Consider the following 16340-nt stretch of genomic DNA (forward strand, 5'->3'; position numbering starts at 1 on the left):
ATGATTTAGATGAGGGAATTGAGTGTACTATCAGCAAGTTTGCTGATGACACTAAGCTGGGAGGAGTGGCTGACACGCCAGAAGGCTGTGCTGCCATCCAGCGAGACCTGGACAGGCTGGAGAGATGGGCAGGGAATAACTTGATGAAATATAACAAGGGAAAGTGTAGAGTCCTGCATCTGGGCAGGAACAACCCCAGGTTCCAGTATAGGTTGGGGAGCGACCTGTTAGAGAGCAGTGTAGGGGAGAGGGACCTTGTCCTGGGTTCAGCAGTAGCAGTCATTTTTCCCCTTCTTGGTAGCTGGTGCAGTGCTGTGTTTTGACTTTCGGCCTGGGAACAGAACTGATAGTAATGTTTTGGTTTAGCCAAGGACTTTGTGAGCCTCATGCTCTGCCAGGGAGGAGGGGAAGCCAGGAGGAAGCAGAGACAGGGCACCTGAACCAAACTGACCAAAGAGGTATTCCATACCACAGCACATCATGCCCAGGAGGTAACTGGGAGTTAGCCGGAAGGGCTGGGAGACGGCAGGGTTGGAGGAGGCATGGTCGGGCTTGGGGGGCGAGTGATCGGTCAGCTAGTGCTGAGGTGTTGTATTCTCTTCCCTTGTTATTTCCTTTATCATTATTATCATTGGTGGTAGCAGTAGTGATTTGTGTTTTACCTTAGTTACTAAACTGTTCTTATCTCAACCCGTGGGAGTTGCATTCTTTTCGATTCTCCTCTCCGTCCCTCCGGGAGCAGGGGGAGGGCAAGAAAGGGGGGGAAGTGAGCGAATGAGTTACCTGACTGGGTTTAAACCACGACAGACCTGGGGGTCCTAGTGGACGACAGGATGACCATGAGCCAACACTGTGCCCTTGTGGCTAAGACGGCCAATGTCATCCTGGGGTGTATTAGAAGGGCAGTGGTTAGTAGGTCGAGAGAGGTCCTCCTTGCCCTCTACTCTGCCCTGGTGAGACCGCATCTGGAATATTGTGTCCAGTTCTGGGCCCCTCAGTTCAAGAAGGACAGGGAGCTGCTGGAGAGAGTCCAGCGCAGGGCAACTAAGATGATTAAGGGAGTGGAGCATTTCCCTTATGAGGAAAGACTGAGGGAGCTGGGTCTCTATAGTTTGGAGAAGAGGAGACTGAGGGGTGACCTTATAAGTGTCTATAAATATATAAAGGGGGAGTGTCACAAGGATGGACCCAGGCTCTACTCAGTGGCAAACAATGATAGGACAAGGGGTAATGGGTACAAACTGGAACACAAGAGGTTCCACTTAAACTTGAGAAGAAACTTCTTCTCAGTGAGGGTGACAGAACACTGGAACAGGCTGCCCAGGGAGGTTGTGGAGTCTCCTTCCCTGGAGACATTCAAAACCCGCCTGGACACATTCCTGTGTAACCTTATCTAGGTGTTCCTGCTCCGGCAGGGGGATTGGACTAGATGATCTTTCGAGGTCCCTTCCAATCTCTAGCATACTGTGATACTGTGATACTGTGAGGTCATCTGGTCCAACCTGCCTGCTAAAGCAGGGCCACCTACAGCTTGTTGTCCAGGACCATGGTCATCCAAAAAACCCAGATGGCTTTTGAATTCCCCAAGGATGGAGACTCCACAATCAACCTGCATCAGTGCTTGGCCACCCTCACAGTGAAAAAGTGTTTCCTGATGTTCAGAGGGAACCTCCCGTGTTTCAGTTTGTGCCCATAGCCTCTGGGCCTGTCACTGGGCACCAATGAATGTCCTCTCTGCACCCTTGCTTCAGATATTTGTGTATATTGATGAGATTCTTCTGAGCCATCTCTTCTCCAGGCTGAACAGCTCTTTTGTCTTTTCTTCATAGGAGAGATGACTCAGTCCCTTAATCTTCTTTTTGGCACTTCACTGGACTCTCTCTCATACATGTCTTTCTTGTACTGAGGAGCCTAGATCTAGACACAGTACTTCAGGTGTAGCCTTACCAGCACTGAGTAGAAGGGCAGCATCACCTCCCTAGACCTGCTAGCAACACTCTTCCTAATGTAGTCCAGGACACCATTAGCCTTCTTTGCAGCAAGGGCACACTGCTGGCTCATGGTCAATGTAATGCCCACCAGGACTCCCAGACAGGAAAGCCTGCCAAGCTGCTTTCCAGCTAAATGGCCCCATCATATGTTGGTGCCTGGGCCTGTTCCTCCCCAGGTGCAGGACTTGCACTTCCCCTTGCTGAACTAAACCTAGCAGAGACACGTGTAGCCTGTGAACTGGGTATGCAGTCTGGGGTCTGTTTAGTTGTGTCGTATCACAACTCCCCATTTCTACACCTGCCCTATGTCCCTTTCCACATAGCTCCCAGATGTACAGTTCTTTCTTTTACACCACAAACCAATCCTGATCTACAAATCTTCACATGGTTCAATGTGGAGACTTCTTAAGTTTGCATTTAAACAGAATCTCCATCTGACAGCTTTGCAGAGAAATGACTTGCTTTTAGGAGGACATCTTTGTTGAAAACCAGGCAGAGGCTAGATAGCTAAATTTGGCAGACTGGATTCTACCACGAATAATATCTTCTAATCTCTGTTACTAAAATACAGAAATTAGGAAATTAGAACAGACCAATTCATACCATCTTTCCATGTCATTAAATGCTTGTTTGCTCTTGTTTGTTAGCACAATGTCTGTAAATGTTACTTCTAAAAACTCATAAACACGAAGCTTGCTACTGGTACCATTGAGAGATTATTCTATTACCAGTGTTTATAACACTCATAGATTTTTTTCCCAGATAGATAGTCACTCTACATGGCTTGCTTCTTAATTTTGTCCCTCTGCTTCTTCTTACATTCTTCAGTATTTTGAAAATTAATGTTTCTCATTTGCTAGTAGCTAACAAGTTGCAACTAATACTTGCTCAGGTCTCCAACTATATGTGGTTAATAACGATCATCCCTTAGTTGCTTCTTATTAAAGAAATACATACTATATTAACCTGTGAAATCACTCCTCTCAAGGAGCACTTTTAGATCATGACTGTCAGTGCTACAACTTTGTGCCAGTTTCTCCAATATTCAGTAATATTCATATTCTCCAGAAAGACTGGGTTTTGGGCAAAAGGAAGGGAGAAAGAGGACAAGGCCGGCTAAGAAATCAAGTTGGGCATTCTTACTCAATGATCTTATTTTTCTGGTATCCTCTGGCCTGTTCTTCAGCAAAAAACTACTTTATGCACAAGCTTACACAACTGCAAAACTTAGCCCTAAGCATACGCGAAGTATATAGGGAAAAGAAAAGAATGCATCTCTTGGATCCCAAGGTGGAGCCCCACACGGGTGGCATGATGTTTCTGGGCAGAGGCAGAGCCAAGAGCAGCTCCCATCTCCACTTGAGCCTAGCCCACGCTGTGCTGGCATGGCTTGAGGAGGAGGCAGCTGACAGGGCATTATCCTGGGGGGAGGATTCTCTGCTTTGGTCTAAAAGAGGCCAGATTCAACCACATTGTCAGGCTGTAATGAGCTTCTCTGACCACCCGGCCACAAAAAGTTGAAATTGAGGAAGAAACAAAACAATTAACTTAGCGCGAGGGGGAAGTTCCCACTTTTTCTTCATTATCTTGTTGAGATCCTGATATTACTGGAGCTTAATTACAACAGCATGGGCATTTGATACTTGTATTATAAATTATGCCAAGGATATTTCAAAATGCATAGATGCTCTTTCTATTCTGAATAATGCCAACTATTTGCTATTTACTACTAGCAGTGTGTGATCTGTCTTTAAATCACATAATTTCCTTTCAGCTCTCCAGACCTTGTAAATGTATGCATCTGCTTTAACTTTAAGTTTGTGAATAGTTGTCAACAAGTGTGCACAAAATTGCACCACAGAAATTAACATTTGCATCTAAATTAATGCAAATTTAAATCTAAATTACCAAAACAAATAAGTAACAACTAACAGTCACAGGTAAAATGAAGTACCCTGAAAACAAATTGCTATTTATTTACATTCTTTCTGTCTAGGACTATAACGGTTTTGCATAGTCTCGTCTGCCTATGAAAAGAAATATTTACAGGCAGGCAATATTTATAAAGTAGTAAATTTATGTGTAAAGAAATACTCCAGTATTTTTGAGCAAATTAGAAACCTCCCCTCCCCTCAGTGAATTGTAGAGAAAGTTGGCATCTGGCTCTTCTGAAAATTGTGTCCAAAAAGAACCAAACATATCAAATATCAACACAAACGAAAAAGTAATTGCAGTCATGACAATGCTCATGAATAACACGCCATAAAATATTCCACCAACATAATCAGCCCAAAACATTGTTTGGAATTCAAACACATATTCACAAACCACCACATTCAACTCATTCCAGGCAGCAGATTACACTATGAGTTTTCACACAATATCGAAGAAACATACAATTTCCTGGAGACAAATTTTCAGCAGAACTTCTAGTCTACACTTACAAGAGAAGTCACTGATGTGTGTTGTTTTGTAGTCTGTACAAAATCCCTGTGTTTGAAAAACCAGTGCGAGTCATTGTATTTGCAACTCCTGCTTGTACACGCAACTTAAAATTTAGACATGCAAATAACAGTTTTGGTGGATGCAAACAGATGTGATTCTCATTTTTCTGGGTGCGATTAAAGAAGTCTGCTGAAAGCTTGACCCTGAAAAAAAGCATAAGATCCTTTCCATGTTCAAATTTGAGCCGTAAGTCATTGGACAAACTTAAAACACAGCCTGTCCTTTTATGCATCGTAATTTCTCCAAGCAATGTATTTACATTTTATGTGTTCTGTTGTAGAGGAGGGAGCCTTAATGATTACAATTTGCCATCCAGAACTTTATGGCTAGTCCTTGCAGAAAATAGCATTTCTGCCAAAAAGCTTCCTGCCCAGGTGCTTAACCAATTAGCTCTTAAGAGGTCTGGCAGTAAAACCAGTCATGGCAAGTTTTCTGATATACTGTATATAAGGTGACAGCTTGCAAAATGTAAGATGAAAATTTGTTTTCTTAACTAGCAGTGTGTAAAATCCTGGGAGACTATTTGATTGCATAGCCTAAAATGCTTATGACATCTCAAATTCCCAATTGATCTAGTGTGGTTTCAGCAATATGTTGTCAACTTAAACATATTGTGTTTCTTTTTATACATACTTTTAAAATAATTTCCTTAATTGTGATTGGGTGTTGCAAATACGTGGGAAGGATGGAGTAACCCCACAAGTTTGAGGTTTGGGGTCCTTCAAATTTTTCCAAACATTTTTCCTAACTCACAAAATACATGCAAGCTTTCAAAAGTGCCTTTTCTCCACAAATTACACCCACTTTTTGTAATGGTACGTTAGATTAAAACCATATTTTTTCACAAGGGGAGTACTTTGCAATGCAAAGAATAGAGGAAAACCATGAAAGATAAACATACCATAGTAAAACAAATGAATTCTCTGATTCTGCAAACAAAACATTTGTATTATGTGGGGATGGCAGTGAAAAGATCAAAACTCACTACTTGAAGTTGTAGCTGCATAATGATAGAGCAGGTTGGTCAAAGATGATATAGGGAATGTGCAGAAAATCTTGGTGTTGAAGCAGAATGTCCATGTGGGTAGTTAATGCATTTCAGGAATTTCATTCTCAGGATTGACAAGCCTGAAAGAAGATAGTCTTTGGCAGAAGCAGCACATGGAGCAGGCAGCTCAACACAGGACTTAGTACTGTAGGAAGGGATTTATTTCCCTGAAACCCTTGCATATCCACAAGGTTTTGATATCTGAAACTCAACGTGCATGAAGCTACCACGGTGAGGACTCTGAAAACTTAGATCATGGGATAGACGAGTGTCCTACATATAAGAACAAACCCTCGTGTGCATGTAGGATGCATAAAGGAGTAAGGATGACAGCACTGCAGCAGGAGTGAGTCCTGGAGCCCATGCTCCTGTTAGGATGCAGAGTCCTGTTACCATAGCTCCATGGAGGTCCTCCTGCTGCAATCAGGCCCTCCAAAGACAGCGTTCCAGTCTCCAGTGGATTTTCATTAAAACTTGCTCCCCATGGCCTGTGTGGTAAAAGGCAGAGTCTGCCAGACCATGTACAGATGTGTTTCAGGAAGAACCTCTGGCATGGGCTCTGCTCAGATGAAAACTTGATGTGTGTAACTAAGGCTTGTGTGAAACAAGATTTCCTGTTGCACATGTTTCACTGTGATTTCTTTTAAAGTTCAAGGTGCTTTTTTGTTCCATACTAATTGAACGGTGTCTGATCATTTTGAAGAGGGAAAATGAAGTAGAAAAACAGAACATTAATTCTGTTAAACATTTGAATAAGAAGTCAAAAAGTCAACTTTCCTACAAGGCTGAAATGGACGCTATGAAAAACTGTAGGAGTTGTAGCAATAGGGCATTTCCTTCTGTACTAACTCTGGCAGTTCCAGAAGCTATTCAAGAAGGTGAGATTGCATTTACTTTAGAAAACCAAGAAAACTTACCAGAAGGCAGTGTCCTGAAATCTAGTCTTGGCATCTTAGTCTGAAAGGCTACTAGGTTATCTGTCTGGGAAAAAAAAAGGGGACACGATTCCTGAAAATGCTATAGAAATATCCTTCCACTTTTTTTCTGAACTACAAGTACTTTGAACAATTGTTTCCTAACCCCACATTTGGCGATTGATTTAATTTTGAACAGGTGTACACCTGATCCACTCTGAAGGTACTGATTATAAATAACTGTTCTGTGTCACTGTGCAGGTTAGGTCCTTTATGAGTCACCCTGGGATGGTACTAGTACTGCTAAGGCACTTCCAAGAACAGATATTTATGAGTAAAAAAAGGAAATTATTTACATTCCCAGGATGAAAATAAGCATGGTGAAAATGTCACAATGTCACTATACTCAGGAAGAGGTTACACTCACATCCATTGCTCTCCATAATCTCAAAAATACAGAAGATGTGCAGTACTGGACAATCAAACTCCAGATCTGAATTTAGACTTGTTTGTGCTCCAGTTATTGCATGCCCATAGCTATCCACATATGTGGCATGGTTAAATTAATGTGATAAATATTCCCAGAGGCATAAATGAATAACAGTCATTAAAATTAAGCCAGGCAACTTTATGCTCTGATACTTATTTAAGACTGTTCCAAAAAAAATTTTTGCAAATGCCTACCTGCAGATCACCATTTGCTTTAAATCCTTGGTTCAAAATTTCTTTCTATGTCAAATTCTATTTTCATTTATGCCTTTACATGTATTGATTATTTTTTTATTATTATTATGGGATGCAGCTGTTTTGACAACAACATGCTATTTTTCTTGAAAATACCATTCCAGCAGAAGCTGATTTGATTTATTTTACATTCTATTTAGTTTCCAAATTTGCAGGCAAAGGTCCACTTTGGACATTCTAAGTCATCAAGCAAAAGTATGCTATGTGGGCCCATGTATCAGCCACTTCTGGACTTTTAGGATAATCTGAATGATTTTGAAGACTTGACTGAGGCCAGAAAACCATATCTTCATGAGAAATTGCCATCCACACCAGCAAATAACCAACCTCCCTCTTCAAATATCCAAGCAACAACATGTGCAAGCAAAGCACCCCATTGGTCCCTAATGGAAAACAAAGTTCTTACCAGGACTAATTTGCTTCATCAGGACATGAGGTTTAAAGACCTTCTGAAGGCATTAGATGACAATATTTACATCCCAACACTGGCATCTTGATAAAGAGCGCACTGACCTCTTCATGATTGACTCTGCCAAGTTGTTGCCTTTCACCAGACTGTAACAAGCTGCCCTGAGAGAAACCCTAGGTAGAAAGATATCCTGGCTGGGAGCATCACAGCAACACACAAATATCTGCCTTCTGGGTTTAGTCAATGGCTCAAAACCACGAGCTGTCCCCGTGTGCCAACAGCAAACATTTACCATACGAAGCATGAGGCAGTTTAAAGAAAACCCAACTTATTTTTTTCAACAAGAAAACTAAGAAAAACTTTCTACAACTCAGACACACACATAAAACTACATAACTAAATCTTCCAGTTTCATCTCTGTGCCAAATCAGGTCGAGGAAAAAAACAGAGATTCTAAGGTTAAATTTTGTATAAATAAACCACCTGCAGAGTGGTTTAAGAAAGTAGGACAAAGGGGCAGGAAAGAAACAAAGATGGACAGAAACAGAGAGCAGAAAAAGGAAGGCAGAAGAGATTAATCCAATCTTAAAATGAGATACCTACAACCTTAAAATGAAACACAAAGAAGGGTGATATTATTTAAGATGTGTATCTTCTCATATCCGTCAAACATTGGGCTACACATTTTGTAGAGCACAGCAAACATGCAGAAGAACAGATACCACCGTAACAGAACAACATCAATGATATTTAGGCCAAAAAAAGTGGACACTGTGGGCAGAATATATTATTTCAAATGGTTTGTTACCACCATCACTGATGGGCTCAGCCATAGCCAGTGGCTGGTCCATCTTGGAGCCATCTGGCATTGGCTTCATTGGACCTAGGGGAAGGTGTTAGCAGCTTCGCACAGAAGCCACCCCTCTAGCCCCCCACCACCAAAACCTTGCTAGAGAAACCCCCTACAGGTTTCTATTTCCAGGAGTGGTTTACTAAGAAGCAAGTGAACATCCCTGCTTTTGCCGTGTCTGGCCCTTTAAACGTTTGCAAAGAGACATCTTCTGAACATTTAGCTACTTCATTAAATCTATAGCAGTCCCTTGCATAAACAAACTTCACATAGAGTCTCTGCTGGGACTCTCACTGGATTTTTAGGTCCTTCAAGTCAGTCTCTGTAAGTGGATCCTGCTCCTTGCATGGTCTGTCAATGCAATCATGAGAGATTCCCAGCCCTTCATTTCATAGGTTTTCCATTTACACATAGGAAATGACACCTTTTACTTCTATCCTGTTTCTGAGCCATATTAATAAGTTCAACTGCTTTATGTATTACCAGTTTCAACACTTCTGCTTTTCAAGTCACAACTGTTTTCATGTTAGCAAAAGAATTTCAAACCAAAGGAAATTCTGGGGATGAAGTACAAATATACACTTAGGAAGAGCTATCAGGAAACAGAATCAAACCTACAGTTGGAAAAATATGAAAGAAAATGTTCCTACTTTCATACTGCACTTTCAATTTCATCATTTTTAAACACATGAGCAAGATTAATAATTCATCCAGTAAAGGCATGTCTGTTTAATCTCTGAAGAAACCCTGAATAATTCAGAAGTTCTGATGTTAGATAGCCTTTGTCATGCTCATCCATCCACCCTGGGTAAAATGCTGAAGACAGATCAAAGTGACTGACCCATTATCTCACAGCCCTCTCACATTACAGCTTATGAATAGCAAAACTCTGCAGATCGAAAGCTCACAAAAACAGAGAAGGCAGCTCATGTTAACCTGTTGTTTTAGCAAGGGCAAGCAGGAGCATTTTGCTCATTCCTTACAAACACAGTATTAAAACTACAACACCTTATTGGCAGCCCAAGAAAGTCACTTCTTCAACTCCCCTGTGGTTTAGTCATAGGGTATGTGAAAGGTTTAAGAAATTCAGAAGATATTCATCATACAGAAGCCATTTTAAAAGAAATCAGTGTTTGCCAAACTGAAATATATAAACACACATATTTTGTGGCTAATCCATTAGTGAGAAAGTGAGAGAAGGCTTTCAGGAAAGAGCTATACCAGCTAAGAAGGAGCTGTCATTCAGGAGAGTGACCAGAGGAGCAAAGGGAACAAGTAGAGCAAAACAGCATGAGGCATACTCAGGGTGAGATTTTGAGGAGCAATAGGGTCCTGCAGTGGGACATCGCTCACCCAGTGTTAAGCAGAGGAGACATCTGACTGACTATGCTGGTTGTCTCAACTCCTTTGTAGTCAGTGGAGATTATGAACATCTGGAAAAGAGGGAGAGTAAGTTAGTTGTGGAGGTCCTTGGACAGAATCTTCAAACGCTGTCCAACTGCACTGTCATAAGGACAACTTGATCCAATATTTCTCAGTCTTTGAGTTTCCACAGTCTGTGGGCATTCATCTCATGAACATTATAGCTGTCAGGACTCTTTCCTGACCTCCACAGGAGCACAGCAGTAAGAGTTTTAAGTCTTTATCTGGAGGATTATATACCAAAGGCTTAGAAAGGTAGAAGGGAGGATCAAATGGGTCCCTAAACTTCTGCTGCTTCCAGGCAGGCAAATATTTTATTTGGGACATCTGTATTCAGTAACTGTAACAGCCTTCTAGTGCCAGCAAGCCACTTTTTACAAATCTTTTCTTAGAAAGCAAGTCCTCTGTAAAGCAGAAAGTGAGTATTCCCCTATTTAGACAAAAGGATTTAAATATCAAGCCTATCCATTATAGCAGCTCAAGCAGGCAATGAAAAGCATGAGGAACTATGTTACACAAGTCTTTTCCATGCTAATAAATACTTAACTCACATCAGCAGTTTCTACAGTACACTTCAATGGGACCAAAAAGGAAGGCAAATGTTCCTCCAGCAAAGAAGGAGCCCTTTAGTTCAGGCCTTCAGTGTCTTTCCAGTGAAGTCCTGTAAGCAATCTACCGGTATTTCAGACTACCAAGAGGTCTCTTTCACAGAACACAGCCTATACATCTGCCAGAAAGCCAGTCCTCACCACCCTACACCCCTCTAGCAAGACTGTGAATTTGCACATTACAGAGACCCTGCTCTTTCTAGGCATTTCTACTTGCTGCTTCACCTGTGCTTTAATAGCTCAATGCCTCTGCTGCAACTAAACCAGAAAAATAACTCCCTGAGATGATTGACATATAAGCCACGTATATTTACAGGCCTTTACATGTAGGGCAACAAAGAGAGGATATGCTGCTGAGGAGGATATGCTGTTGCATGATGGTTATGAAAGGTCAAATGCCACATTCTGTGTTTAATGCCTCTGTTTTATTGCTACAAGACCTCCTCAGGCATCCAGTGAGACAGAGAACACAGAGACGATGAAACAGTACCATCTCAGACTGTTTTGTTATGACAGTCTCCTAAAGAAAGAAAACCATGTTCCAGTCACTTCACTGCTTTCACCAGAAGTAAGTAGGTGAATGATCCAATCCTTCAGCTGAGAGGAAAATTTGTCTTCCAGAAAACCCACCCCAAATTGTCAGAAGCACTCTAAGAGTACCCTGCTCTGATGAGCCTGATTCTCTACCATCAAGAGATTGATGGTAATTATTTTCCTTCCAAGCATCCCATTTGTTCCCAAAGGCAATCCTTTGAGAACAATGGCCATTTGAGAGACTTCTGTGCTCATGCAATACATAGTAAAGAAAGCAGAATTCCCCAGAAAGCCTGAAAAGTATTTAGCAGTGACTGAAAGTCAGTGAAATCATGACTGTCGTATAGCAATTATGTTATCCTAATAGATACCTATATGTGAAACTATCAACTATTGAACATCTGAGCTCAAAAGTCACAGCCTGTGACTACAGATCATGTATTATACATCCTTATGCAATACCAGAAAGAATTCATCCACTGCCCTTTCTTGCTGCTTTCTCTGTGTGAGTCTCTGCTTCTACATCTAATTCTGCTTTTGCCCAGCGGATAGAAGAAATGCCAAGCACGGATTTCAATGTATAAACATATTATGTGGCATGGTAGAAGAACTTCATTATATTCCAGTTTTGAAGTACTGACCCAGGTTTGGCTTAGCAATAAGTAACAGCTGGGAGTTTTGCTCACTCCGGTGTCTGAGCATACTCACTGTACTTCATGTCCTCATACCCTGTGGTTTCTATGTATTTTTTCACATTAATTTGTCTTAAAAAATGAATGCCTGCCTACTGTATCCTTACTTTTGCTTCCTGTGCCTATCACTGACCCAGCATTTAAATGCTGGAAAAACCAAGATCAGTGTCTGAAATTAAAATAAAATCTCCCTTCAAATGGCATAAAGTTGCTTAAAAATGTTAATCTGCCTCATTTTTTATGGTGTGTTTAAAACTGAGTGTTCCCATATGTGTACAACAGGGCAAACCACGTCCTTCCATTTAAATAGCCTGTTTACTTTAAAATCTGAAACTAGCTACAAATTTAAACCTTTTTTGTTTTTGTCCACCTGGAAAAAATTATGAAATTCTTAAGTATGCATTGTAATAGGAGCACTCCTATTACACTGAGGAGTGTGAATTCTTAGGTTTCAATATCTATTTTTAAATTGGTTTTCATGTAAGCTTTTAATTTAGATTTAATAAGATTCTAATTGCATTTTTTAAAAAATGCCAGTTGATTATTGAAGGCATATTTCCATAGGATTAACTTACATAGCTTAGACTTTTAAAATATTGTTTTAAATAATAATTTGGTATTTTATGATTTATGCTACCAAATCTAAATATAGATAGTGTAAAATAATTATGGAATAATTGCAAGAAATAAACTTACTGAGGATTATCCATTTTATAAGATACACACATAGCCTATGTAATTATTCAATGTCAGTAAGTGTCTTCAGAAATCTGTTGGTAATTAATGTATGATGAGCACTTAGTTATATTTTAACATACTGTGTAATTGAAGCCAATTAAAAGTTTTGCCATTTGCCATACATCTCGGAAACAGGAAGAAAATGTATTAACCTGATAAATGAAATGAGCCGTGCAGCTTTGTTCACAGGTCTGCTCCAGCTGTTTTTTGCCACTTCAGTGGTGCAAAAGAGCCAGAGACCCAGCAGTCTTGCTCTCCTGATGATTCTTCATCAGGGGAAATATTGGGTAATTAAAGCAGGAATAGTGGCTGTGTGCCACCTTCCCTTCTTCAGCTAGAGGGTGTAGTACCGATACCACATTCCTCTCTTGCTGCCAGATGTACTCTTTGGGCTCACAGGTAGCCAAGATTAATTTATAATAGTTTTAGAGCAGCCTAAAGATCTACAAAGTAATTTTTGCCTTACTAATCTGGCACTGCCTGCTATAGTGGATCTGGGCCTTTAAGCACAGGAAGGTCTTATTTAACTGTTGTCTTAGTCTAACTGTAGGCTTTAGACCTGGATTGAAAAGGCATTAAAGTCACCTGGAATCCGTCCCTCACTCTCACTGTGAGTCGCATGGGCCCTTAGCGTGTTTCATGCTCCATGGAAACAGCACTCTCCTGGCAGGCAAAAAATTTCCTGGAATAGTTATTACAATGGATATTTTAGGAAGATTACAATGAATATTATAGGAAGGACTACACACTGGCAGAGAGGTTAATGAGATAAACTATTTCTTCTTTTTCAATGATTTATTTTTATATCCTCATAAATAACAGCTCTCATTACCACTCACTAGCATCATAACCAACACCATTCCCCACTGCAACACCCCAATACTTAGAGCAGTCTTTTGGGGACTTTTAGGATGGAAATACTTTCCTGCCTTGTTTTGTTCGGGTTGAGTCACTTATTGTGATTTTTACCATAACCTTTATGTCTAAAACCTGAGAAAAATCAGCCATCCGACAGCACAGCCCAACCTTCAACAGGCACTGAGCACTGAAAGAACCCATAAAGGTAATATGAGCCTTGATAGTGTGCCTCCTGTGGATAAAAATGCTCCTATACCAAAACTGCTGTGTAACAACAGTAGAAGAACAATTTCTTCATGTAGATGACTCTTCCTTTAAGTGCTTTTGAATATTTTACGCGCATCTTCTCTACCACCTTTCTTTAGCGTTAGGTCACAAGATAACCTTTGACATCTTTATTTGACTTAATACCATTTATGTCAAAAATTACACCTTACAAAACTGCTGTATGTAGCAAGTAAGCCAAGCATATGTCCCCCTGATGAGCTGAAAGATTTCTGGTGATCCACATCATCACAGGCTAAGTAACTGCATGAGACTGCAAAGATCATGAAGCTGTGTTTTTCTGCCATGAATCACTCTTCAAGTAATTAAAAACATTATACAAGTCAGAATACAACGAAGAATAAAAGCCTGAAAACCCTGATTTTGATGCTTGCTCAAAGCCCTTGCTCCTTGTGCAATGTGGTGGCAAGACCCTGCTGGGCTGCTAAAGGCAGCTATCAACCTGAGCAAACATGCCACCATCCCAGGCTGTACCAGCCCACTTCAGGTTAGTCATGGCAAGTTGTCGTGGTTTAAGCCCAGCTGTAAATCAGAACCATGTAGTCTCTGTCTCACTTCCCCACTTCCCCCCCAGACCCCTGCTCACAGAGGGATGGGGAGGAGAATCAAAAGAATATAACTCCCACAGGTTGAGATAAGAACAGCCCAGCAACTAAGGTATAACACAAATCACTACTGCTACCACCAATAATATTAATGATAAGGGAAATAACAAGGGGAGAGAATACAACCGCTCACCACCTGCTGACCGACACTCAGCCCAACCGAGCAGTGATCTACCCCTTCCAGGTAACTGCCCCCAGTTTATATAGTGGGCATGACGTGCTGTGGTATGGAATACCTCTTTGGTCAGTTTGGGTCAGGTGCCCCATCTCTGCTTCCTCCTGGCTTCCCCTCCTCCCTGGCAGAGCATGAGGCTCACAAGGTCGTTGCTCAGGGTAAACATCACTTAGCAACAACTAAAAACATCGGTGTTATCAACGTTGTTCCCAGGCTGAAAGTCAAAACCTCAGCACTGCACCAGCTACTAAGAAGGAGAAAAATGACTGCTACTGCTGAACCCAGGACACAAGCCAATCACAAAACAAAGGTTTATCTGAATCTGAAATATGATTCAAGTAATCTATTTTTAAGCTTTTGAACATAAAACTAAACTAATCAGCTTGTTCTGTCTTTATATTTACTGAAGAGGGATATGTCTAATGTGAAGAAGAATAATGTGAATATGGGCTCTGTTCAGTGGAGCAAGGGTCTAAATGACAACAGGCATAGAAAAGGCTGAGGTACTCCATGTCTTTTGTTTTCCCCTCAGTTTTCATTGGGCATATGTGTCCTCAGGCATTCCAGCCCCTGAAGGCTACTGGGAGAGTCTATGCAAATGACACTTGCAGAAGAAGAAGGTGGGTCAGGGACCACTTACACAAACGGATGACCTGAAACCCATGGGAGAAGATCAGATAGATCTGAGGCTGCTGAGGGAGCTGACTGACATCACGGCAAAAGAGCCATCATCTTTGTAAAGTCACTGCAGTCAGGGGAGGTAAAAGGTAATCATATCCATCTTCAGTAAAGGTCAGGCAGGATGACTCAGGTGAGTCTGAAGAGTCCTTGGTTGGAGTAATCATTACTTAGCAGCAACTGAAACATGGGTGTGTAACAATGATAACTGTTCTCCGACTAAAGCCAAAACACAGCACTGCACCAGCTACTAGGAAGGAGAAAAGTAACTGTTACAGCTGAAACCAGGTCAGACAAGAAGGTGACGGGGATCTAGCAAGGGCAAATCATGCCTGAACAATCTGATGGATTCTATGACAGCTCCATGGACAAGGGAAGAGCAAAAGGTGTTGCACATCTTGGTCTCAGCAAGGCTGATACTGTTTAGTCTTTACCAGTGAGTGGACATGCTCAGTCTCTTCACGGGTAATACTAAATAAGGGGAGCAGTCAATATGCAGAGGCACAGGCTGCTCTTCAGGGGGACCTGGACAGGCTGGAGAAAAAGGCTGACAGGAGACTCATGAGGGCTAAGGCAGATAAAGTCCTGCATCTGTAAGGGATTATCTCCATGCAGCAGTAAAGTCTGGGGCTCAACTATCTGGAAAACAGCTAGGCAGAAAAGGACCAGGGCATCCTGATGGACAATATGTTGAATGTAAGCAGTATGCCCTTGCAGCAAAGAGGGCCAGCTGAACTGTATTAGCAAGAGTTTAGCCTGCAGGTCAAGAGAAGTGTTTCTTTGCCTCTATTTGGCCCTTGTGAGACTGCATCTGGACTACTGCACCCAGTTTTAGGTTACTCAGTATGACAAAGACATGAAGATGCTGGAGTTGAGCCCAGTGACAGGCCACCAAGATGAGCAGGAGGCCAACTCATAGCATGCATGACAAGAGGCTGTATGAACTGCGTTTGTTCAGTCTTCAGAAGAAAAGACTTAGGGAGACCTTATTGCTGTCTGTACTTATCTTGCAGAGAGGGAGTATCAAAGGCAAATGGGAGACTCTTCCCAGAGGTGCACAGGCATAAAATAAGATGCAGGAAATGCAAGTTGGATCAGAAATTCCAATCACATAAAAGGAAAATACTTTTTACTCTGAGGATGACCAAACACTGGAATGGCTTTCCCAGGAGATTTTCAAAATCAGGTAGGACAGCTCCCTGAGCAACTGATCCATCTTTGAGCTGGGAACTGGATTAGATGAGCTTTGGAGCTTGCTTCTAACCTGCCCAATTCTGTGATTCA

The 16340-nt window shown here is 41.4% G+C and overlaps 1 long non-coding RNA gene across 1 annotated transcript in view; it reads left to right on the top strand.

Moving 5' to 3' along the window:
- The first annotated feature begins 556 nt into the window (after window positions 1-556).
- Window positions 557-16340, top strand: part of LOC134158438 (uncharacterized) — a 411508-nt gene continuing 395724 nt past the window's right edge. Inside the window, exon 1 of the long non-coding RNA XR_009962765.1 lies at window positions 557-586. This is a non-coding gene — a long non-coding RNA (uncharacterized LOC134158438). The remainder of the gene's footprint in view (window positions 587-16340) is intronic.

Source organism: Pezoporus occidentalis, unplaced genomic scaffold, assembly GCF_034315485.1.
Source record: "Pezoporus occidentalis ecotype Australia unplaced genomic scaffold, CSIRO_AGI_Poc_V1 ctg13, whole genome shotgun sequence".
Taxonomy (NCBI): Eukaryota; Metazoa; Chordata; class Aves; order Psittaciformes; family Psittacidae; genus Pezoporus; species Pezoporus occidentalis.